This window comes from Crinia signifera, chromosome 1, assembly GCF_055691185.1.
Source record: "Crinia signifera chromosome 1, ASM5569118v1, whole genome shotgun sequence".
Classification (NCBI taxonomy): Eukaryota; Metazoa; Chordata; class Amphibia; order Anura; family Myobatrachidae; genus Crinia; species Crinia signifera.
Window position 1 is genome coordinate 415,126,279 of NC_139217.1, and position 26,669 is coordinate 415,152,947.

At 39.5% G+C, this 26,669-nt stretch overlaps 1 long non-coding RNA gene across 2 annotated transcripts in view; it reads right to left on the reverse strand.

Annotated features, from left to right (window-relative positions):
* LOC146017620 (uncharacterized) overlaps positions 1–25,283 on the reverse strand; it is a 57,806-nt gene extending 32,523 nt beyond the window's left edge. For both annotated transcript variants that reach the window (XR_014450496.1, XR_014450490.1), the window contains exon 1: positions 25,159–25,283. This is a non-coding gene — a long non-coding RNA (uncharacterized LOC146017620). The remainder of the gene's footprint in view (positions 1–25,158) is intronic.
* Positions 25,284–26,669: the final 1,386 nt, after the last annotated feature.

Genomic DNA, 26,669 nt, shown 5'->3' on the forward strand with positions numbered 1-26,669 from the left:
AAAAAGGCAATGTAATACACAACATGTAGAACATAAAGTATCTGTAAGGTACAAATATGTCTCTTTGGTTCTGGTGTTGTAATCTGTCCCTCTAAATTGAATAATCAGGGAATTAATTTGATACAGCATAAGCAATACAAATAGTAGAGAGTGGTATAGCCAGAACTTTGTGGGGCCTCTGGCTACATATTGAAGGGCCCAACTACCCATTGCTTCTAAAGACAATACTCTCTTTGCAGCAATTCATCATTTTATTACCAAAGTATTGCCCTAGTTCATTTTTATGCCCCATAGTAGTGCCATAGTTCACATTATACAACACAGTGCCCCAATTCATATTTTTCCACAATGCATTGCCCCCCGTTAACAATATGCTACATTATATTGTCAATAGTCCATATTCCATCACACAGTGCCACCGGTGTGCATAATACCAGACAGTGCTTGGCAGGCAAATTATGGGTATTGGTTGACAGATTTTTGACTTTGGTACAGTTGAGATAGCAACTATAGCAACACCCATGAGTTGAGAGTTTCACAAAGAACAGACATTTAAGGACGTCCTACTGTACTGGCTTCAGAAATAGATCATTTAATCTTTATACTCTTACATTTTCCTACTATTCATTTTAGAGTGATTATAATTTTTAGTTAAAATATGATATTCAGATGAAAGGTGCTTAGTAAATTTATTAATTACTGTATATATTCATTTTACTCTTAATTATGTAAAAAAAATATAATCTAAAATGGAATTTGTAATATTATTTTCAATTTCTTAAATTAACTATTTAAATGTATAATATGAGTGTATTTCCTGCATTAGTGTTCTAAGATTAATACACTTTTGTATATATCAGACTAGAATGAAAGGTTTCGGTAGTTCAAGGTTATTTAATCTTTTGGTCTTTGCTGTGTGAGGTTTGCTGATGAAATCCAGATGTTTTTTACTCTTATTTCAAATTTGCCAATTAAACTACTGAAAGATATGTGGCAAATTTGGCAGCAGATCCAGTAAAAGTCTACTAAACATCAAACACACAATTTTAATAAAACATATTTTTCTTTCGAGCAACTATTATCTCTTAGACTTTAGATTAGACTATCACAGGTTTAATATGAAATAAATTTTACTCTGCAGAAGCTGATATCGATGTGTGCATATTGAGCGGATGTTTCCATCAATTATTTCTTGATAACTGACATATCTGAAGATCACACCTATTTGCGGTAATTCCAACACACACTAACTATTAAATGCTTTGAAAATAGCACACTGCATTGCTTAAATGGCGACATTTAAAAGTAACATGAATAAATAATGCATGCCTGTTTCTGACAACATTTTGCTGTCTATATGTAGTCTCTGTGCTCATATAGATAGCATACACAAGACTAATATGGATGAATTAATCACACACAAACATATATATATATATGTATGATATATAACAGTATTTATTAAACTAGATAATATACTTTATTTAATAGCAACAGCTGCCTAATGCCCACTGACAATCAAACAGGCAGTGTAGTGGGCAGCAGGAAAGCTGCAAGCCCCCTTAGGAGCCGAAGCGTGATGTAATGACATCACACTGTCGCCGCACCAGAAGGACAAGGAGCCAGGCTGGCAGAAGAGTGAAGGGTGAGTGGCATGTCATTGCCCGCCCACCTGTCTGTGTGTTGGTAAATACTCAAAGTGTGTGTGTGGGGGGGGCGGCTTGTGTGTGTGTGTGCGCAGACTGAAGCCACAAACTTGCCTATAACTCATACTGTTTCACCGTCACACAATAAAAACCTGCACAATTGTAACAATAGCTGGAGGTTGATGGGGGGTCCTGACTATTTTCTAAGTCCTAGGCCCCACAATTTCTGATGGCAGCCCTGGGTGGGAAAGGGTCCTCCGGACATAGCACTGTGCAATGTAAGGGGAAGCAGATCTCCGGCTTCCACTTTGCATTGTGCACCTACAGTAGCGCTGACAGTACCACCATTAACAAAATTCTACTTGCACCGATGGGCATCACACGGTGTGGCATATGTATAATGGGCATCACGGTGTGTGGTATATTTATAATCGGCTTCATGGTGTGGGGTATATGTATAATGGAGCACAGTCGCCATATTTGGGGGGGGGGCTGGCACTTCAAAAAATCTTGCTCGGGGTGCTAGTAGTCCTCATACTGTTTGAAGCCCCACCCCTGCAAAAGCTCCACCCACATCTCCGCCCACCCTGCTCCTTTCCAGAGAGTTCTTGAACCTATAAAAATAGTTGTTCTACAAGATGTTTTCTACAAAAATAGCACTGAACACATAAATATACAACAATATAAATAGAAATGTGAAACCGATAACATAGACACTATTGGTCTATACAGAGTCAAACCTGTGACCCTGAGTACTAGGAACCATTATTCTACCTCCACACTATCTACATCCCTGCTTCAAGACTTTACTAGAATACTATTAATAACAGAAGCTAAAAAGAACATCTGTGTAACCATTAGTCCATTTATTCCTCTTACATAATCATATAATATGGGTATTAAATAGAATAAAACTAAATTAAGAGAAATATGATATATTATAAATAGAAAAAATGAAAATGGTGAGAAAAAAATAATTATGAAAATAAAAATAATTATAAAAATAAAATACAAAATGAAAAAATAACATTGGTTACATTTCTATTATATTACAAGGGAGAGGGAAAGTCTAGTGTGTCACAATAGAATAGTTGTGACCTAGAGACTATAGTCATAGGCCAGTATTCAATGCTCCCGATTCACCGTTTTTTCGGCGAATCACTCCTTGCGGTGAAATTTTTACACTGAAAATCAGATTCACCCTATTCAATGTTCACTGTTCGCCGAAAGCAAACAGTGAATGCCGGCCAGTTCTCCATTTCATGCTCACTGCAATTCGCTGGTGTATTTCAATGGAGTTTTCACTGGGATTCGCCGAGAGTGTATTCAATGCTAGGATGGCGAATTGCTTTCTCCCTGATTTTTGCCATGATTCACCATTTTGCATTCGACATATTTTTAAGGTGAACTGGAACGTGATCTTTTAAAATAAAGTTTATTTTTTTTTTATTTTTTTTTGGTGTCATAAAATCTGTTTTTTTTTCTGTGAAGGGTCATGCTATTTTTATTCATGTGTTTAAAGCACATTAATATATATACCATTTTTATTTAATTTTTTTTAAACTTATTTTTTTTTACACTTTCAACAGCAGGATCCGGGAGCCGCTCATTAGATATTCATATATTCACTTCACTCTGGTCCCGGCTTGTTACGTGTGGGACCAGAGGAGCGGCTCCCTATCCTTGCCCCCCCCCCCCCTCTGTCAGCATTCCCGGGGGGGCAGCCTCTGTTGCCTGTGCCCCGGGAGCCCTCCCCCCACAGAAGCCCCTGCTGCATTGAATAGGGTGACAGGGGGGGCAAGCAGCGAATGCTGCAGCCCTCCTGAACCCTGCGAATGTGCAGTGAATCCTAAACAGGATTCGCTGCACATGGAGAATACAAACATTGAATACTCCCCTCAGACTCAAAATCTATAGTGTCATTTAATCCTTGTGGGAATAGGGTTACTAGACTCCATATTCAGTAGGCTTCCTGCATACACATAGTGGGGCAGATGTATTAACCAGCGTTAAGTGCATTTCTGCACTTAACGCTGGTTAACGGGGGGATTAGGTTTTTCCTGATGTATAACAAGGGACAGCCCGCGCAACAATGCTCTGTGGGGCTATCCCCTGTATTCCCCCCCAGTATATAGTGTCCGGGGCGATGTATTATCAGCCACCCAGGCCTTAAATTTCCCCGGCAGCAATGCCAGGTCAGGGCAAGCATTGTCCTATCCACACTGCAGGGACAACGCTAGCCCTGTTGCTGGCTCTGGTGTGTGCACGAAAAAACGGCGAATAACTGTATTAAATCATAACAGTGCAAAAAACGTCAGTATTCATTGGCACTCAAAAAAAGGTGAATAACTGTATTAAATCATAACAGTGCAAAAACGTCAGTATTCATTGTCTAGACAGACAATGAATACTGACGTTTTTTGCACTGTTATGATTTAATACAGTTATTCACTGTTTTTTTGAGTGCCGCCTCCTGTTTTCATTTACTTGGAAATCACAGCTATATACCTTTTTGTGGAAGGCACCGTATCATTTATTTTTACTGGATGTTCTAAGTGCCGGTCCTCAAGACCCCTATATATATATATATATATATATATATATATATATATATATATATATATATATATATATATATATATATATATATATATATGATAAAGAAAGAGAAGATAGGGGTGCGCTAAATATACCACTCTGTGGCTTTACATACAATGAGTCAGATAAAACTTAACACGAATCCTCGTGTGAATCCACATTTACCAATTCTGTGAGACTAAGATCACTCTAACGTGGTGGGATACAACAGAACATCTGTAACTCCATTAAATAAATTATATTCTGAGATAATCTTCCCCCGCTCAACTGCTGGTGGTTATTCCATTAAAAACTTTGAGAGACTTTAATTTCAAATACAAAGGATTTATATCCCTTACTTCGATTGGTTCATCGCCCCTGATGAAGTCCCAAGGGACGAAACGCGTTGGGCAGCGGATCTGAACTATATGTGGCATATATATATATAAAAACTGCGAAATGAAAACTGAATGCTGGATTTGTACCTTGTAATAAATGTTACTTGTTTTTATTTAAGTTTTATCTGACTCATTGTATGTAAAGCCACAGAGTGGTATATTTAGCGCACCCCTATCTTCTCTTTCTTTATCCTATCTAAACCTGTGCCTTTATTTAACAGCAAGGTACGATAGAGGTGCTGCTCTTAAAGCGCATTATTGGGGCCACATCTTTTTTGTCATATATATATATATATATATATATATATGGGGCGATGTGCTGGCACACATCCAATCTGATATAGCTGCCCTGGTGCCGGCTCAGGATAAGATGATATAGGAATGCTTCAAGTGGCCGCACTCATGGGTCTCTGCTCGTCAGGAAAAATAAACACGCAAGAGCCGTGTCTTACAGCAACGTTTCGGGAAGGTTTATTATCCCGTCCTCAGGCTTCAACAAAGTATAACATAAATTAGTATGTTATACTTTGTTGAAGCCTGAGTACGGGATAATAAACCTTCCCGAAACGTTGCTGTAAGACACGGCTCTTGCGTGTCTATTTTTCCTGACGAGCAGAGACCCATGAGTGCGGCCACTTGAAGCATTCCTATATATATATATATATATGTCCAGAGATAGGCACTCTATTGCTGCAACATTGTTGTAGATGCCGTGGTGCACTGGAAACAAATATATAAGACTAAATATATCAGATGAACAGTGTAGGCACTCTGCGGACTTGTGTACAGTCAATCAATAAATGACACTTAAGTCAACATGGGTTTAAACCAACGTTTCGAGCATTTATTGCTCGTCCTCAGGCTCCTTTATTGGACCCGATGTCAGGCAGTACAGTATCCTGCCTGACGACGGGTCCAATAAAGGGATCTGAAATGTTGCAAACGCAAACTGTGAGCCTGTGAGTCTTATTGATATGTGAGTGCCGGGTTATCGTCTCCTACATACCCCCTTGCCCCGTGCACCACGCTGCTGAAGACGAAAGCGAGTGCCGACTGTTCGCTAAAAATATATATATATATATATAATATGTATACATGTACGTATGGTGTATAAGGGAGACGAACACTCCTCCAAAGCAAACTGCGGGGTGCACTTTCAATAAATTCAATATTGATAATCATGGGACAGGCCTCACACCCTTGTTAGATAGATCGGGCCAGCACATCCTTATAAATCCACAAGAAAAACTTTAATATTCCAATATAACAGTGATCATCAAGGGCCTCAACCTATTAATGGATCAATGAGGGTATATATAACAGTAATGTGTCTCTGCCAGGGGTTACATGCTCATTGCCAGGGGCACATGCACGTTGCCTGAGAGGATTACCCCCACCTCTTCACTCTCCCTCCCCACCATTACCATGTGCGGTCCAACAGTCAATCAGGAGCTACCACTTCCACTCCTGAATGCTTGTCGAATTGCGAGCTTCCGATTGGCTCATGAGCCGCCTCAAATTTTTTAAATAGCTATGCCGTGGACCTGAAAAAGTTAAAATTGGGTTTTTGCTGCGCCTTTATAAATATACAGGACTTTTTGTGAATATTGAAAATGTATTTATTATAATCCAATAAAAAGAGAGAAATTCTCTCAATAAGCATGCATTTTTGTTAAAAAAACAAAAGATAATATATATCATGACATACAAATGGCCATTATAAAAAGAAAAAGTGGGTACATCGAAATTGTTAAGTAGTGGTGCATGAGATTGTTAGTATATTCACCCTTGACCTCAGATCCTTGAATGTCCAATGGATATCAGTCCTGGTAGTTTGCATTGTCTTTCAAACGGATGTAATCAAATGTGGATTGCCAAAATACTGCTGGTGAGGTTTCTTGCCTCCGGAAAGATGGTAGATGGCTGTATGGTAGCAGCAGGCAGGATATACCTATCTTCCTTGAACCAGTAGGAGGGATTTGGCTGGATGGTATCCACAGAGCGTAGTGTAACAGGTTGCGGGTATTGCTGTATTTTATCCCCAAATGGTATTCCAAGGCTGATAGAAGACAATTGCTGGATTGTAATGGATTGGATCAGGGTCACTGGATGTGTATAGCAGGGTCTGCACCACTCCACCTTGATATCTTGATATCATACCCTTGCAACGCCGTGGACCTGCTCTGATATAGCCTGAGAAGTGTGGGTTGTCCACCGTTCGTCCCGGCTGTTGCATTAACCAAGCCACCTCTCTGCCCAGCGTGATCTGCTTCCTGGCAAATCTGGTCGCCTGGAAGCAGAATCTGGTCGCCATGGTGACCTGACCCAAGGGTTTTGTTGAGCCCTGGTTTTAGGGTTACCACCTCATCCCTTTAATTCTGGACACATATTAATTACACAGGTTCTGTGGCTGTTTAAAAAAACAGTTGAAATGGTGTCTTGATGGCTGTAAAAAAAACAAAAAAACAGTTGAAATGGAGTCTTGAAGTCAGCCAGCCACAGAACCTGTGTAATTAATATGTGTCCGGAATTAAAGGGATAAGGTGGTAACCCTAGCTGGTTTACATTCAAGGATACAAACTTTATGAAGATTTCTACAATGTGATAATACAATGCAGTTCAATGGCTAGTGATGGATAGCTTCCAGTTAATGCATAAATGATTACCGAAATCTTCTACTCACAAGTAGATAGGTTGCTAACATAATTAGTATATTTACTTATTTTCATCTTACATTAATCTTACATTATTTATCTTACATTTATTTAATATTGTTATCAATCAGGAAATATAAAAGTAAAAATGCATGGTGCTCCTGTCCCACATATCTATTGTGTATAAGTGTTGCCATTTCCTAGTTCTGATTCTTTTCCAAACATGGAAATATGTAATTGAAGGAATATGACTCAAGGAGATGACTCATGACCATGACTGCTGCAATGCCAGGAACACATTTCGCACTAGTGACTGGATGTCAGCTCCAAAGTCATCCACCTTCTATTATCAGTCAAGATAGATATACAATAATGCAATATTAATATTTCATTTGGGCACATTTTTCTCATCAATTAGTAATATTAATAATATTTAGAATAAAATACCAAGTGAAGAAAATATTGACAATTATTATTATCATATTCTGAAAGCCATGTTTTCATTCCACGAAGAATATAATGTAGCATTTATGTGCTGTATCCCAGGAGAGGATAATTATTACAGATTTCTACATTCAGAGTTTGCAATCTAGTTGTCGTAGGCATTGTAGTTAATTGGCGATGTTTCATAATATTGTTTTATTTGTTTTCCTGAAGGTTGTATTGTGTTAGAAGACATTTACTATTTACTATTGGGGATCTAATGTTCTTATTTCACACATTATTGTGTTGTCAAAGTTATTAAAACAGACAGAATATTTAGTAGTCACTGTATAATATATTAATATTTTCCTTGCCTTAGAGAAGCAACACTATCATCATATTCATCACTGATTGTGCTCACATACAAGACCAATTCCTCTGTTTGTCTGGGGTTGGACTTGATCTAAGGGTGTCCCTCCCAACTGGTTCCGGTTGATGGGTTGACAGTCAATAGGTAAACCACTATTGGCCGACAGACAATTTTTTTTAACCAACGTGTTCTTATTTCTCCATCCATAGTGTGTCGAGCAGTGCTGGAGTAAGCCTTTGGGGGGCTTTAGTAAGCCTTTGGGGGGCCCCAGGTCACTTTAGACAGGGGGCCCCATCCCACCTGTCATAACTGGCGAGGAGAATATTACACTGTCAAAACACAGGGTAAAGGCAGTATAAGTGTTGTCAATGGGTAACTGCAGGGGGGGTTTAATATATATACAGGTTGAGTATCCCCTATCCGAAATGCTCGGGACCGCGAGCATTTCGGATAGGGGAATTTTCCGGTTTTTAGAATATTTTTTTTTAAGCCATACTTACCTGTCCCCTGATGGTCCCCGGGCGTCCCTCGGCGTCCGCGCAGTCCCCGGGCGTCCACAGCAGGCCTCCGGCATCTTCTCCTGGTCTCCAGCGGTCCCAGGAATGCATTGCGCGAGTGTGCGCGCGCACCGGTGACGTCACCGGCGCGCGCGCACACTCGCGCAATGCATTCCTGGGACCGCTGGAGACCCTGGAGAAGATGCCGGAGGCCTGCTGTGGACGCCCGGGGACTTGGTAAGTATGAAAAGAGGGTTAGGGGTTAAAAAAATAATAATAAATTCGAATGATTCCAAAAACCACGGTTTTTGGAATAATTCGGATAAGGGATGCACGGATAGGGGATACTCAACCTGTATATATATATATATATATATATATATATATATATATATATATATATATATATATATATATATATATATATATATAGCAAGTTTGGGAGTCCAACCGCGCACAGCCACTTTACAAATAAAAAGTGCTTTTTCCTGTCGGTATGTCTGCAGCCTTTCCTCTCATAGAGCCTGACCAAGGCTCAAATGACGTCCAAATAGTGCATGTAGAAGAAAGAGAGAATGGCGCAAGCGAGTCAGATGAGGGTAAAAAGTAATTTACTCATGAAATAAAAGCTCACATACATATAAATTAGCAGCAATCAGCTTGCCCGGTAATTAGAGTCCTTGGATGCAGCCTTCAGTCAGGGGAAGCCAGGACGTAGTTCCCCGCCGTTGGTGCTTCACTTGCTCGGACCAGGAACAACACAAGTTGTAAGGAGACAGCCCAACCTCAACGCGTTTCGTCACGTGATGGACTTCGCCAGGACGTAGTTCCCCGCCGTTGGTGCTTCACTTGCTCGGACCAGGAACAACACAAGTTGTAAGGAGACAGCCCAACCTCAACGCGTTTCGTCACGTGATGGACTTCGTCCTGACGAAGTCCATCACGTGACGAAACGCGTTGAGGTTGGGCTGTCTCCTTACAACTTGTGTTGTTCCTGGTCCGAGCAAGTGAAGCACCAACGGCGGGGAACTACGTCCTGGCTTCCCCTGACTGAAGGCTGCATCCAAGGACTCTAATTACCGGGCAAGCTGATTGCTGCTAATTTATATGTATGTGAGCTTTTATTTCATGAGTAAATTACTTTTTACCCTCATCTGACTCGCTTGCGCCATTCTCTCTTTCTTCTACATATATATATATATATATATATATATATATATATATATATATATATATATATATAGTGACAAGAACACTGGAATAGTGTTTGAGGGCAGGTATATATTTGTCCCAGGTTCTTGTCTTACACCTTTTAGAAACAGGAAAACTTCTATGAGAATGTTTCTTTTTTGTTAAAGCTGAGTAAGGCCCAGCTCAGGTGTTTGGCCTCACAGAGGGATAATCAGCACTTGTAGCTGTGCAAGGCCCATGGAGAGCTCCTGGACTGATCAGTGTGTGCAGAGATAGTTAGGAATATCCTGTGTTTAGTTAGTGCCGGACAGGCAAGGTAATTTCTTTTGTTGTTCATTTTTATTTTCTGCTGAATAAAACTGGACTTGTATGATTTCTCAGCTGCTGCTTGCTGCCTTCTACCCCAGGAAAAGGCATCCAGTTCCCCTACAGTGTTACTATATATATATATATATATATATATATATATATATATATATATATATATATATATATATATATATATATATATACAGGGACGCCAATTTCCTGTTTTCTTGGTGGGTGCTCCCTACCCCCGCCAAACCCCCCTCCCCCCCAAAAAAAAACACAGCCCCCACTCCTGGACTCACCCGCTGCTCGCTGTCAGGGCCCAGTAGCAGCAGCAGCGCCGCAGCGGGGTCAGGGAGCAGCAGCAGCGCCGCAGTGCGATGCCAGCCGCATATGTTACTACATATGCGCTGGCATCGCGGCGGGGGCGTGGCGAGAGGCGGCGATATCTGTTGATACATCCCACCCAAGGAGTGCAGCAGTGGGACCCGGGACTTGAGCAAAGAGTCCCCAACCCAGGCTCTCAGCACCACTGATGCTGGACAACTTACACTGCAACTTATTTGGCTAGTTCAAGTTTCTCTGCACATTTTAAATCTGCCCCACCTGCAGTGCATTGTGGTTTGCCAGGATGTAAAATTAACTACTTTTGCTTTTGTGCAGAACTCAATATCAGGCCCCTTTGTGTGCAGCAAAATGGTAGTGTATGGGGAAAGAGGTGCACAAAGAGGAGTACCCAACTAGCTGAAAGCTACAGTATGTTTGTTTTTTCAGTGTATTATACAGCTTAAACATTATTAACTACATTCATGCATCTCATCCAAGGGATGTGTATATGTTTATGGGGAGACATGTAAAGTGTTTGTGATGAACATATAGGACTGAACAATATGATGGTAAAATTGATTTTTCATAGGATGAAGTTGGGGATGTAATTTCTGGACCAGTGTCTAAGGCAGACTCACCCCAAGTGAAGTCCCAAGGAAGACTGGAGGTAAGTGATTTCATTTACCAACGGACAGTGCTTGCAAAGTTTCCATTTTCCTTTCATCAATCCTAATTGCAATGTACTGTATGTACACCACTAAAGACTGTGATGGGGTACTCAGTGAAGTCTATCCAGGACTGGCACTAAACAAAATATTATTGCATGTTAAATTTGATGCTGTGGCTAAATGGTTGGAATGGTATTCTGACTGACATAGTTTTTGTGCTTTGGGTTTTTAGTGGGTTTTCATTTGCTTGTCACAGGATTAGCTTGGGTGTTCCCTGGAATGTGAAATCCACCCAGGATATGCTGGGTGGGGGGCAAGGTTATGAACGTAGGCGTGCGCAGCTAATTTTATTAGGGGGTGCACTGTCAAAGCGGTGTGCCTAGCACCACCTATTGGGCATGTCTAACACGCCATTGGGTCTGTCTAACACCGCCAATGAGGCGTGCACTCACTACAATATAAAACATCTCTCAGCCACACCATTATATCCTGCCTATTTCAGTTTTAATCTTCTAATTACTCTGTAACATTATGTGTAAATAAAGTCAAAATCATATCTGGATGACACAGATGTGTAGTGATATGACAATGGTGTAATACAATTAATAATGCAAAACACACATAAATGATTGATGGGCGCTTATTTTAATGGAATACAGGTCTAAAAAGCAAAAGACTTTGGTAAAAGGTATTGCTAGTATTACTAGCAACAATAAGTGTGGGGTGGGGGCACAGCATTAGGGGGTGCCTGTGCACCCTTAACACTCAATGTGTGCACACCTATGGTTATGAAGGAAGATCAGACTTCTGTTAATACGGCCAAGAAAGGCAGTAGAATCATTTGATGAGGAGCCCTTTTGTGAAAAAGGGATATAGAATCAACCTATTGCTATCAACCAGAATTTGGGCATTGGGACTATTTCTTAATGGAAAAAAGAGTGGTGGTAGCAGTGCTAATGACTCTTAAGTAAGAGAGTTTTTGTGAAAGATTTGTGAAAAATCGGACTTCACAATAAAATGCAATTTAATATAATACATTCATGACCAATTAATCATATATCTGCTATAAATAACACTATTAGTGCACATATTAGATTAAGACAAAATAAAATAAGGCCTCCCACAGGGAGAGATTGGGTGGTGGGACTATCCATTCCTATAGTGCCTCAGGGTGGGTAGGGGCCACTGTAAAAGTCAATGAATAAGATGTAATTACCGTCCACCTTAGTAGTAGGCCAGGGAATTCCTAAACATCCCAAGAGTTTAGAAAGCTGGGCACAAAGTGCTGAATGATGTCCAAAGTGAGGGAGTGATGATCCACAGCTGTAGCCAAGCGGGGTGGCGGAGATATCCTTTTCAAATATAGTGCAAGAGAAGCAAAGGCGATGTCATCTGAGGCTGGTTTGGGTTAGTCCAATAAAATGAGTGTTGGAGAAGTTTTTAGTGCTTATTTATAAAATTGTTGCTGTGTTATCATAAGGTTCTAATTATAAGAATTGTTTTGTTTTAGCTGTTCCCAAATATTGAGATTCAAAAGGTGTGGAAGGAATTCCTGCATAATAAACCGGTAGCATTCTGGTACAACCAGCGGCGTAACTACATTTTGGGCGCCCCCCCGCCGTTAAAGGGAGGGCGCCCAGCCACCCACCCGCCCCTCCGCCCACCACCCGCCGCACCAACCCCCGCAAACCCCCCATCCCCAGTCTTTACCTGTGTTCAGTATGTACGCGCTGGTCCCGGCTCCCTTCTTCTGCTATGAGGACCACCACAAAATGTCCACCCCCATACAGCAGACAGTTTCAGAGAACTGTCTGCTAAATGGGGGCGGACATTTTGTGGTGGTCCTCATAGAAGAAGAAGGGAGCCGGGACCAGCGCGTACGTACTGATTACTGAACACAGGTAAAGACTGGGGATGGGGGGGTATGCAGGGGTTGGTGCGGCGGGCGGCGGGGTGTAACTATAGCACTGCAGCCCCCGGCGGCCGCACATGCATAGCGCCCCCCCGCGATCGCGGGGGCTGCGGTGCTATAGTTACGCCACTGGGTACAACAATCTCTGGATGGTTCAGGATGATAAAATAGCAGTGTGTCTTCCCAGCCCATGGTTCATTTGCTAGTGCATAGGGCTCTTTTGACCTAGATTCTTGACCCTCGCTGTTGAGGACAATTTGAGGGGATACTTATGAGAGACTTGTACCCTTCTACTTTGTAGCAGCTTGCCAGACAAAATTATAGGAATGGGAATGAGATCCCTATCTCTGACCACATCGCAAACTTATCAAGCTGCTTTGCAAGAATTGGTTTCATATTGGGATTGCAGAAGATAATGAAAGTAATCAGTCAAGAGATATTTGTGTCCCAATTCCCAGCAGGATGAAGGCAGGGCGAGGGGGGCTTTATTGCTAAACTTTGCTAAACTAATGGGGAACCAATCATACCAAGTTAGTTAGGACAGCCCTGAAATGGGGTTTCATCTCCTCTAAAGGAGGCTTTCCATCAACATCAAGCTATTGGGGCTATTAATTGATTGGTGCTGTAGTGGTGGATGCAATCGACCCAAAGTTATTTAGCTTAGCATTTGTTATGGAATCTATCATAGATAATAATACATAAATCATAAGGATCAATGAGCTACTTTTTCAAAATGAGTGGATTGGTTAAGTTCCTGTATTGTTTATGGTTCAGCAGTCAAAAACAGACCAGTTTTTCCACAGGGCTTGGGTTTACTCTGACTATGGCCCTTATTCTGATCGGTGCGGCCAGATCAGAATATGCGGCCAGGACCGTGCAGGCGAATCCCCGCCTTCCATACGGATCGCCACCTCCGTCCGTACGCGGATATGTGGCAGTCCGCATGAAAGTGGACGGGGATACGCCTCCTCCATCTTGGGAGCAGCCCCTGCATTCGATGGTCGCCGAACATCGAATGCAGGGCCGCACGCTCCACCAGCGCCCGCCACCCTAGACCACACGGACACTTGTCCGTATGAAATCATGTATGGGGGCGGGCAGCTGACATCCGGCGATGTCAGATGCCCGCCCCCTACACAAGCGTCACGGCTTCATTACCATGCATACGCCCCGCGAGAAATCCGCACCGATCAGAATAAGGGCCAGTGTAATGGAAAATTTGTCTTGCCCACTTAACCTCATGGTGGCAGTGTGTGTGGTTGTTACGCAGGTGCATTGTGTTTTACTGGAAATAAGAGCACTAAATAAATACAATTATTATCAATTTTTATTGCAAACAGTACCAATTTAGTACTAGGGGCCTTATTCTAGTTACTCTTTCTGACAAAATCCTTCTTAGATGGACAAAACCATGTGCACTGCAGGGGGCAGATGTAAAATGTGCAGAGAGAATTAGATTTGGGTGAGTTATTTTGTTTCTGTGCAGGGTAAATACTGGCTGCTTTATTTTTACACTGCAATATAGATCTCACTTTGAAGTTAAACCCCACCCATATCTAACTCTCTCTGCACAAGTTACATCTGCCCCACCTGCAGTGCACATGGTTTTGTCCATCTAAGAAGGATTTTGTCAGAAAGAGTGAACTAGAATAAGGCCCTCTGTGTAAGAGTTGCATAGTCGGAATTGGCCTGTATGCTGCAGATGTTGGAATTATCTCCTTTTATATAGGAGTGGTTATTTTGCCAGAAGAAAAAGGATTACCATTGGATAGCATTAAAACCTCAGGCCAATGAAAATCTGATAACTTCAAGAGGTATATGTGAGATAATCCCCTTGTTGTATGTGCTCCTTACCATTAACAGTGTGGGTGAGGAGGGACTTACAAGTTTTTCCCTCCCTAGACCCTTATTGGCTTCTGGAGTCTATGACGGTTTTTATGCATTTGTTTTTACCTTCATAGAACATTATTGTCTACCTTCATAGAACATTATTGTTTGCTATGTTGTTTGCGAGTAAGTTAGGGGGTTCTGTTACTGTATTCTGTTCATGTTGGTCAGTGTTCTTCCCTTTCAGGTGGTTGGATGGACATGCAATGTGACAGACAGAGTGGACGCTGCTGAATCATTGTATTGGCACATCACAGTTGTGTGTAATGCAGAGAAGGACTGCAAGTTAAGAAACGGTACTTGTGTATTATCTGGGCGCCCGATTTTCTTCATCGCACCTTAAAATCGAATTGTATCGCATCGCATACAATCATATTGCATGCGATGCGACACGATTTGACGCGATTTTTAGATGTACAGGCACCCAGATGCCTGTTTCATATGTGAAATGGCCCCCCAGACCCCATTTTTAATTGTATACCCACCCTGATGGCTAAATGCCCCCCATTGTTAACGCCACCCCACTATCAACGCCAACCCGAAGCGTGGCGAGCGCAGCGAGCCCGCGAGGGGCGGCGGTGAGCGTCCTCCGACCTTTTTATACCCCCACTACCCCAATGTGAATTACATGTGAAGCAATACGCGGCCCCACACGGGGCTCGCTGCGCTCGCCACGCTTCAGGCTCAGTGGCTCGCTGCGCTCGCCGCACTATATAGAATCAACTCCACGCCGATGTGGATAGTGGGGGTATGAAAAGGTTGGAGGATGCGTACCGCCGCCCCTCACGGGCTCGCTGCGCTTGCCACACTTCGGGTTGGCGTTGATAGTGGGGTGGCATTAACAATGGGGGGCATTTAGCCATCAGGATGGGTATACAATTAAAAATGTGGTCTGGGGGGCCATTTCACATATTTTACAGGCATCATGGTGCCTGTACATATAAAAATGGGGGCATTTAGGCAAAATCGCGTCGCATTGTGTCGCATTGTATACCATACAATAGCATACAATGCGACGCGATTTTGACCTCAAGGGAATTTGAAGGGAAATTGCGACAAATCGCGTCGCATCGCATGCTTTAGGTACTGGCATACAATTTAAACATTGGGCGCCCAGATAATACACAAGTACCTAAGAAACACCTTAATGTGATGCATTTAGTTATTATGAAGGGTGTAAGTCTCTCTTGCCAGGCCATTAAAATTGTTGCTGGAATTTAATTTTCTTTTTCTTGTCTAGAAAAACAAATCCCTTTCTCATGTTTAAATGAATAATAACCTAGGTACTTATAGGACCCGCACTGGGGTTAACATGGGCTTGGGGTGCGGTATCTCTGGATTGGTGTGGCTAGGTGGCCCTGAGTTGGCACATTATTACATTCTATTTAACACTTCTCTCCTACTAATAATCTCACTAACACTATTCCTTTAACATTTAATTCGCATCATCAGTTTTGTATTACTTAGCTCTGGTTTCTTACACATACTAACACTTATTAACACTTTAGTTTTTTCACTGGTGCGCTGCTCTGAGCTTTATGGCTTATGCTGATTTTTGGGGTGCCTCAATACTCAGAGAAGCCTTGACAGATGGCTTGGGCTTACCAATGTATTTGCAAATATATGTATCAAAAATCTTTAAATTCTACTAACAGTGCTTTTTCAATCTGGTTACTGTTATCATTGAGGGGTAGATGTATGAAGAAGCGATAAGGGAGGAGAAGTGATAAAGTACCTGGTGCTTTATCACCGGCCAGTCATCTCCTGACTGTTAAGTTACATGCTGGGTTTAAAAAAGAACAGTTAGGAGCTGATTGGCCAATGATAATGTACCAGGCACTTTATCACTTCTCCTCCCTTATCACTGCTTCCAACATCTACCCCGCAGTGATTCAAGATCACTCCTCCCTTTCGTGCACCTGAGTGATCTCACTAAACTGATTGAGCGTCTGCCAGTATTTACATCTGTTGTGAGAGGCATAAGGGAGCTAGCATTAGGAGGAGGTGCCGGTCCTGACATGCCATATAGAGAATTATGGGGTTGCTCTAGATAGACAGCTCTTAGTTTAGGTATATTTAAGTAGGAGCCATTATCGTGTGGCTCTATATTAGTTAATTATTGGACCCACGCCAAGGCTTACAAGAGTTTGGAGCATGGTGCCCCTGGATTGGTATGACTGGATGGCTCTGAGGTGGCATATTACATGTACAAATACATATAATTTAACCTGGTGACCTGATCCCTAGTGGAGGAGGTGGGGCCCACTGGTGATTTCCCCTGTACCCTTGTGGGCCAGACCAGCCTTATGTATAATATTTCCCAGTGACTGCATGGTGCATGTATCCACACTTAGATGCTGTGATGACAGCTTGTAACATAACTGTGCAGCTCGGCAATTAGAATTTCATCTATATGCGTAAAATAAATGCATTACAAGAATAGTATGGAATATACACAATGACTTTCATTTTATAAATCAGCTAAATGCCAATCTGAAAAGAGCAATCATAATGGAATAAAATATTACAAATGTTCCATGAAAATAGATATTTTTCTATCAATCTTAAGGAAGATATATACACAATGTCATACTGTGCTTTATAAAAACAGAAATTATATTATTGTACAATGATACTTATTCTGGCCATGTTTTTGCTACTAATTTCTCTCTAATAGGGGTATTTATAAAAAATTGCAGAGATATAAAATTGCGAGAGATAAACTACCAACCAGCTCGTAACTGTCATTTTTCTAATTTGTTTGAAAAAACTGCATTTGCAAGCAGTGAAACGTTAGCCTTTTCCATCACCCATTTGTATTGGATAATCTATACCACCACTACACCACTGTGATCAGACCAGTCCTTAACCCCTCCAAATCACCTTGTGGACTTGCCACTTACTCCAAGCTTATACCATTGCCACCTACCACTTCACCTGGCTTGCTCATTTCATCTCCACCACAAACTACACTAATTCATTCGGAGAAGGATGGACCACTACTCCCCACAGCCACCAGCGACTTTAAGAGGTACCTGGAATAACATAAACTTTGCCCACATACCAGGGACATTTAGTAATGGGGTCATTATATGAACAATGTAATCTATTATCTATCTATCTATCTATCTATCTATCTATAGCAAGTTGTTGGTAACCATAAAACAGATAGTACTTGTGGAAGGAACCTTATTACATAGTATAAAATGCCATCTACTGTAAATTCTAAGGATAATACAAATCTCCAACTTTCTTCTGAGAACAATAATTGACAGTAGGGTAAAGTGTTAATACTTATTTATATGCCACTTTTTAATATATTTGAAGTGTTATCAAAACTCGGGGAATTTAAGTGATAAGACAAGAAATAACTGTTTACAGATATTATTTACAGGTGTTTAAACAATTATTAGACATACTTTTGCATTATTTTCATGATACTATGGTTGTCACAAGAACAACAACTGGAATGGGCATACTGTAATTCCGAACCTTTTGCACATTGTTAAAGTATCATATCAATTAATAAATGCAAAGTCAAAACCTTGATAATGTTCACTATTGTTTAATCAAAACCCCTGTGGAAGGAAAGTGCTAAAATTTGCTCCTGCAAAAGGAACATCAAATTCAAATTTTTCCTATACTGTATCTCTTTAAAATAAAAATGGACTCTCTGTGCCACATGAAAAATGTACAGTCAAATAACAAAGTAAAAGCCTAAAAAAGGAGCCTAAATCCAGTTTTTCTTTTGTAAGGCGAATATTCCAGATTGTATTCCTACATTGGCCTGGATGTATTAAACCTCTACATTTCTACAAAGGTTCTAATCATTAGTGATTGCAAGAGATCTTGCTTTTCTATCTATGAAATGCAAGTAAAGCCATGAAGAAAGTATTTCAATCGCAATAGGATAGCTTTATGTAAAAAGCACAGGACAACGCTTGCTGCATTTCGCTTTTGCTTTGTCACCATACTGTGTTCCATTTCAGGAGAACAAAGAGCGTATGCATACTGAACGTATGCAAATTAAGTTAAATCAGCCATAGCATTGTGCGTGAGGGCGTTTTGAAACCTAGCAGAACTAGAAAGATGAGGGAATTCTGAATTTAAATATTTTATGCCTGTGTATATTTCATCTCTCAAACGTCTTTAGATGGCTTCATACGGGGCTTCTTTAAAGGCCAAAACGAAAACATTTCCCTTTTTTTTATTTTTGTACCAATAAGGTTAGCGTTATCATTAGTTCGGGTAATATTTTATGCATATGCATAAAATATTACATCTGTGATATTACAACGATCGTATGTGTTTTGCACTCTTCTCCTCACAAATGCTGTGCTGCTAATAAGGGGCTGTGTTTTTGCCCGACTGCACTGTATGCCAGCCTCCCATCCCTAAGCAATGAAAGGGATTCACAATACAATGAACGCTGCTACAATATGAATTGCAAATAGATGGTACAGCAAAAAGCTTTTATTGACTCTCAATAAAATGAACAACTCCGTATAATTTTATGTACTTACTACTTCAGCTACACGTGTTGTACTAATAACATTTTAATTTAGAGCATCACCTCCCAATGATTTACCCATACAATAGTAACAATTGCTATTAGATTTTATTTGGACTATTCAGTGGACGCGATATCAACTAAACATTGAGCAGGTGGCCAAAACACAATTTGGAGACAGTATAAATAATAATAATAATAATAATAATAATAATAATTAAGGTTGCAATAAAAAAATAAAAAATAGACCTTTCTATTTTTAGGCAACATTTTAGGCAAATCTGTAATTTTTAGGTCATCTTATTTATCGTTGGCGAACTCAGAGCCAAGGCATGTCACCTATTTTAAAAGATAAGAGGGATTCCTGATTTGTTCTTTCTCTTTCATCCTACTGAGTATTGTACACTTCTTGAACGATGGGTTTAACGAAGGGAAAGTTTCTTAGTAAAGAAAAACACTAGAACAATGTCTATGTTATCATGTAGCTGTATACTGTAAGCACAGGCACAAAGTCTGTTTCACCAGTGTGTCTGTATGCTTGCACACCAAAGGGCCAGGCATTGGCTAGATGCTATAATGCAAGCTCTGCACAGACAGAGAAAGGGGGAGATGACGGGAGGAGGCAGAAGGACACAGCAGTCACAATAACGCATAATAATGCAATGTTAACATTCCTGCATGTCTAATAGCCTAAATACAGAGAGCCTCACCTTTAGTGAATATAGCTGCTGATATAGAGTAATTATGTATTCCACAGCCTAATGCATTTTCAGTTTCTTTTCAGAAACATATGAAGCACACGACAAGGTTCAGCTTTTATGACATGTAGTAAATACAGTACTGCAGGCGCCATGCATTCTTCCATCCATACATTAACGGTCTTCTCTAATCAACAATTTATCCTTTCCATTCATTATTAACAGGAACGTGCATGATGAGCAAGCTGTCAGTGCAGATAGCGTAGAGTTGCAGCATATTTTGTTGCATGCGATATGGCCTATGTTTATTAAGCGATGCCTATACCTTTAACAGGGAATGAATGAATTATCTTAACAAAGAAAGTGATGTTTATACACGCTGAATATGGCTACAAGGAAATCACCCTTTTCTAGAGCTCTTAAATCCGCAATATACTGTATGTACTGTTGGTACTGAGTGGCTTTTGTTTTCAATGTCTTTTGTAAGCTTTTAGGTTTTTTTTTCTACATCAAATGTCAAGTTAATTTACAGGGCGCTACCACTGATATGTTTCCTTGGTTTGTGGTTTTCTGTGAAGGGCAGGCAGCTGAGACCAAGTCTTGAGATAGAGGGGGAGGGGTGATCAGAGAACCCATAACACATACAGTATGCCAGTGAGTGTAAATTGGCTGTCTATTTGACAGCGGGTCGAGGGAAACCTCAAGCATTCATTTGCATGCTGAAGAATATCTGGGATTAAATTAAACTGATTTTCTTATAGGATTTAGAGCATTCGTTTAACATGCATTTCACGGATCTCTTGAAAGGAAAGTTTGCTTACATATGAATGATATTAGACATGAATAAATATTATATATATATATATATATATATATATACATACAACATTAGATGGGTTGTGTTCCCCCCATTAATTTATTTTGCATTATGTTATCAACATGAGACTATACTTGAGCACTGTAGGTATGGTCAGCGTAGAACGGCGGTCTGCATGAGCAAATACAATCTCTCTCTTTAATTAGCAAAAAACGGTTGCTGAGTAATCTGCGGCGGTTTATGCAAAGATTGCTGTATGAACTGAAAACAGAACGAGTCACGTGATTAGGAAAGACTGGAAAGACACAGTGCCCCTGTTCTATCATTAAAATGCTGCCAGCTCTCGCTCTCTCTCTCTCTCTTTTTTTTTTCCTATGGAAGTCACCTACTTTATGTGAATTCATTCATGTTTAAATATTCATGTGATGAGATTGTTTTTGGTATTACAGTGGCAAAGAACAAGTGATCTGCAAGTCTTTTTGAATTCCAGAGCTTGCAATCGCAACCTATGTAACCATGATACCACAACACCTATAACAGCACTGAATTCAATGCCTTTGCCAGATTACACTTTTTGATAGCTTTACCGATGACTGCTTCGATATCAGTTATTGTTAAAGTATATATCCTATTGCTTCTGAAGAATTCAGACATTTTATGCTATAAATATGTTTTTTTTAATAAAAATGTGTTCTCAATATTGAAAGAACAATAATAACTGGATAACGCGTTTGCTAACGATCATAATTGAAATGACATAACCTACATATGGAAACAGAGGAGGCCATTCATTCAGTAAATCACAATCATAAATGAAGGTTGTACTATAAAAATATAATAGCAGAACATTGGTAATATACATGGTATATTCATAGATAACCGACACTTTATACACCGATATAAGTAAAGTTATGTATGTATACAAATGTGTGTGTGTGTTTGCGCGCACGTGTGCATGTGTCATTATATATTTGGATGAATTTTCCTTAAATTATTTTGTTATATACAATTGAATGAAATTGTTTCATACATGTGTAGGCAAAACACATCCAGTTTAGTTAATAGGACAGCAAATACATTAAATCTGGAGATATTTACTGTCCATACACATTACATTGGAATCTCATGTGCTTTGAGGGTTAAATTAATTTCCATTATGAATGTGGCTACTTTATCATATGAAATTCATGGAAATACATATTCTGATAGCCGTATCTGATCTTTTTACACTGGCTAGTTTGGGTTTGAATAAACGTCAGCGTGATGGTGTTAATGATGTACAATGTTTATTTTGTGATCATTGTAAAAGTGGCGCTCCGCTCTATTTTCAGCATATTCTGCCATATTGTTTTTCTCCTATGCAGCTAGGCTTTCTGAATATTACACAGTTATATGTGGTGTCATTATTCATTGCTTCGCTTGCTACTTATCTTCCGCAGCAGGCATCACTAATTATATGAAGAGTATGCTAGATTGTGTGGCGGCCTCTTAAATCCAGAGCACAGAAAATGGAACTGTTCTGATAAATAATTACACATTTAAGACATTTACTACATAAAATATATATGCAGAATATATCTATCTATCTATATCTATATATATATATATATATATATATATATTTACATACACAGATTTTTTTAGGCATAACATACATTGTCTATTTGTGTGTATAAACAAAGAATGTGTGTTTAGATATGCACTTATGTATGTCATGTATGTGTGTGTTTGAGTTCATATATGAAGGAATACTACACCAGCACGTGCATTGATAAAAAATATTCTGTACAGTAAATTTGTATATTTACAATAACTAAAATACATTAGGCAGAGGAAATTGTAATTATAGAAGTTGCTGTCATGTATGAAGCCACTGTTCATATTTTTTCATTGGCTTATACTTCAGATTGGCCAAAATGTGCCTTTTTGTCACTAGTCTTTATATTTAAATGTATTAAAACTTTTTTGTTCTTACCTGTCACCTGTGAACTAAAATAGGTGTGTTGTAGGGTATAGCTAGATTATCTGGTACCATCTTATCCTTTTAACGAATTAACGTTTATAATGACGCACTTTCAGTAAATATATATCAAACTAGCGATCAAATCTGTAGATTAAATGTCTTCATAGCGACGCCATACATTAATATTTCCTTACGGGTTTTTTCTTAATTACGTGTCAAAACTTCAACTTAGAGCCATTCACATATAAATAAAATATTAATTAGACCGAGCCATTTTATGATGCAATACATTATATATATATAAACATATATAAGCGAATGCACGCACGTGCACATGCGACACACACAATATTTGATTGTGTGTGTGTGTGTGTGTGCAATTTGTCTCTACTCCCCTGAGATGCCACATGGATATTGAAAATACTATAGAAACAAAAAAGCTACAGTGTTTGTCACCTCCATTTAAATTGATATATGCTGCTGTCCTATAAACGTCACATTGGATAACCCTGAAAAATTACCATGAATCTCCATAATTACGCATATTCATGATGCTATTTTGCATAGAGCTCCAAGCAAACTGTATGGGGGAGGTGACTATTGCCTGAGATTTGACAGACTGAAATTATTACCCAAATCATAGATAAAGACAAAAAAGGGTAAAAGATTCTCGCATAGAAAGGAAATTCTGTACGGCCTATCAAGGCATACAAAGGAACTAGTGAAATAGGGATCAGTTGGCAGCGTATTTTTGGCACAATAATTTCCAACTGCATGATCCGTCAGTCAGCGAGGGGCATGCTAAAATAAAATAACAGCCATTGATTACTAGGAGAATTTCTCCATTATGAAAACGTTCAGATTTAGCAAATGTTTGTCAGCATTTAATTTGCCGTGTGTAAAACAGGTTTGTAGGCTCTTGTTCTGTGATAAGTAGAAGTCCTCAAACATACCCCTGAAAACTGTTAAAAGACCATGGTAGAGAAAGCTCTGTCCTGTGCCTAGTTCAATGGTCTTTTGTGCTAAAGCGGAGAGCAGAGTTAATCAGGGCTCTAGAAGTAATTATCAGCAGAGTTTGGGTAGTACAAATGCTTGGGTAAACAGCAATTGTTCTTTCCACAAGATTTCGAAAGGAAACAACAATACTGGTATTGTCCTGCACTTCTCATTAGGGGGATTCAGGGGTAGAGCTCAGCACTCTGAGGCGCATGGGAAACTGACAGGCAAACTGTGTTCTGAACGAATCTCTCATGATCCCACTACAACGGGCTCTGGCTCTGGGCATCAGTAATGCCAGCTGCATCGGGAGAAGCCAAGCCTGTCATACCATCTTCACGTCAAATCTTTCTGTGTACAGAGGCAAGCGCTTAGTTGGGGCTTAATGAAGAAACAAATACAAAAGGGGACGAATAGGCCTTGTTAACACTTGCATTCATTTTCCCATATAAAGGATGCAATGCTTAGTTCCTTGTTAGACCTTGTTTTTTAACAACACAGGACTCATGTCTTCGTGCCGTCAAGAAAATGGCTATATTATAAAGCCCAAAAGGATGCACACATGAATAAACAACAACATAAAGGCACCAAGAAAAAAACACACAAAACAGTGTACTGTATAGGCATACTACACAAGGCTTGTCATCTTTATGTTCCACAGAAATATATATATATATATATATATATAATATATATATATATATTTACTATTTATTACCGCTTAAAGTCACATTATATTTATTTAACTTTAAATACATCTATATCTATATATGATTTGCCGAGTTGCATTTTTTTCCTGTCAGCATTCTTTAGTTTTACGCTTGCAGGTATTAATTTTGTTTGCAATCAGTCAATGGCTGTATACCGAACAATGGAATGTGTTGTACAAGTAGGTAGCACAACCCATATATGTGGAACGTCATGCAGCAATATGCAAATACTACTTATTATGCCTAAACACTATCATTCCAGTGGTGCACCAGAGTTAAAATATTCTACTTTGCATATAAATGCATTGTATTTTTCATGACAAATGTCTGTGTTTTATCTGAAAGAACGCAGCGTTATGATTTTCCCTTGAATAATGAAGACAAATACATTTTACGCTGTAGTCGTATAGATTAGTACTATGCTGTACAACGCAGGCTTTTTGTTTTACCATTATATGCCTTTCCTGAGAATGGCTGTAATGGCTAAGTCTGGGCTGGAATTATTTCTGTAGAGACACTTCAGATTCATTCAGTAAGTAAAAAACCTCTTACCATAGAAGACAGGACTAACCAGCAAAATGAAAGCATACCTCTAAAATACATACCTTTTCTGGCTTCAGGAAATAGCATTCCTTGCATTCATTATACTGTACTGCCACATTGCTGACTCCTAATGACACAAATAAGACATGCTTTATGCAAATGGCGTATGCAGGTTATGCAAATAGCAAGTTCATTTTGATGCAGCTGGGGCTCACACCATTTTATTCGATTTCAATATTTTCAAAGAACGCTGTTTCCCCCCCTCAGCATAATAAATTATAGCAAGGGGGGAAGCAGCTGTCTATATTTTACATGTGAAAAGAAAAAAAATAATAAAAACCATAGTTTTTAATTGTTTCTTTGGATGCATTTATTGACATCATGATGCTACACCATGTGAGAAGGGTTACAGAGGAAATCTGCAATTCAGATTTTCTTTTGTGTGGATCGTATATGTTAATCTTAGAGGGTAGCAGTCCTTCAGCCCTCATGCATTAAATACATTTGCCTATACGTGTATTTTATTTGTGTCGTACCATATCAGTTTACACGGTTACCACAATACAATAGACTGAAGCCTAGACAGTTATTGCATAAGCTTAAAAAAAGAAGATATGATAGTTCAGATACTATGGTCCTAAGAGCTTACAATCTATGCTTACATTAAGGGTTAGGGCGATTTGGAGATTTGATTTAAATTCCAGGTTATTCTATAACATCAATGTAAGAGACTATTTTTGCCATGTGTGTTTTATATGTTATTTTACATGATTGGTTATTATACCGTACAGCTTTATGATTGATGATGAGCCATATATGGTCAATTATGGTAAATAAGTCAATGTCTTTGCTGTTTCCCATTTTTTTAAAGCGGCAATCTATTACATGGCAAAATCGGCCTGTTTTATTCAGTGTAAATGATCGCCGCTTTAAATAAATGGGAAAACGCGTCCAAAATCTCTCACTTTCTGATTCTCACGCCCTATTGCATTTAGCTCCCAGTTTAATTTTTTACTGTTGAGTATTTTAATTATTTTGGAACTTAGATACGTAAGACGGACCAAAATAATTCTTGAGTTGTATAAATGAACGTGCCTTTATATTTTATCACCAATTCTGTTATCACGGTAGTGTAACGACTGCTAAGGAAAACAATTGTTTCTTTTTTTTTTTTTACTTACAGTTTTATTTAATTGCCTGGGCCAGTAAAGGTGGCACAATTCCACTTTTGTGGTACCAGTAGAAGTTGCTGCTCCATTTGTAGTGTCACTGTGCAGCCATTAGCTTTAGTCATGTTATCCTTTGCAAAGTAATTGAGCATATATATTTTTTTCCCATATTAGTGGTCCCAACAAACATTGAAGGTCAAATGTAATAGGGTGTGAGAATTCGAAAGTTAGAGAGTTTTTAAAGCAGCAATCAATTACACTGCAAAACCAGGTTGATATTGCCATGTATGGTAATTGATTGCTGCTTTAAAAAAAAAATGGGAAAACTCCCAAATTCTCTCACTTTCTGATTCTCACACCCTATTACATTTGGCACTTTGTCTCTAAACAAATGTTTGACGAGA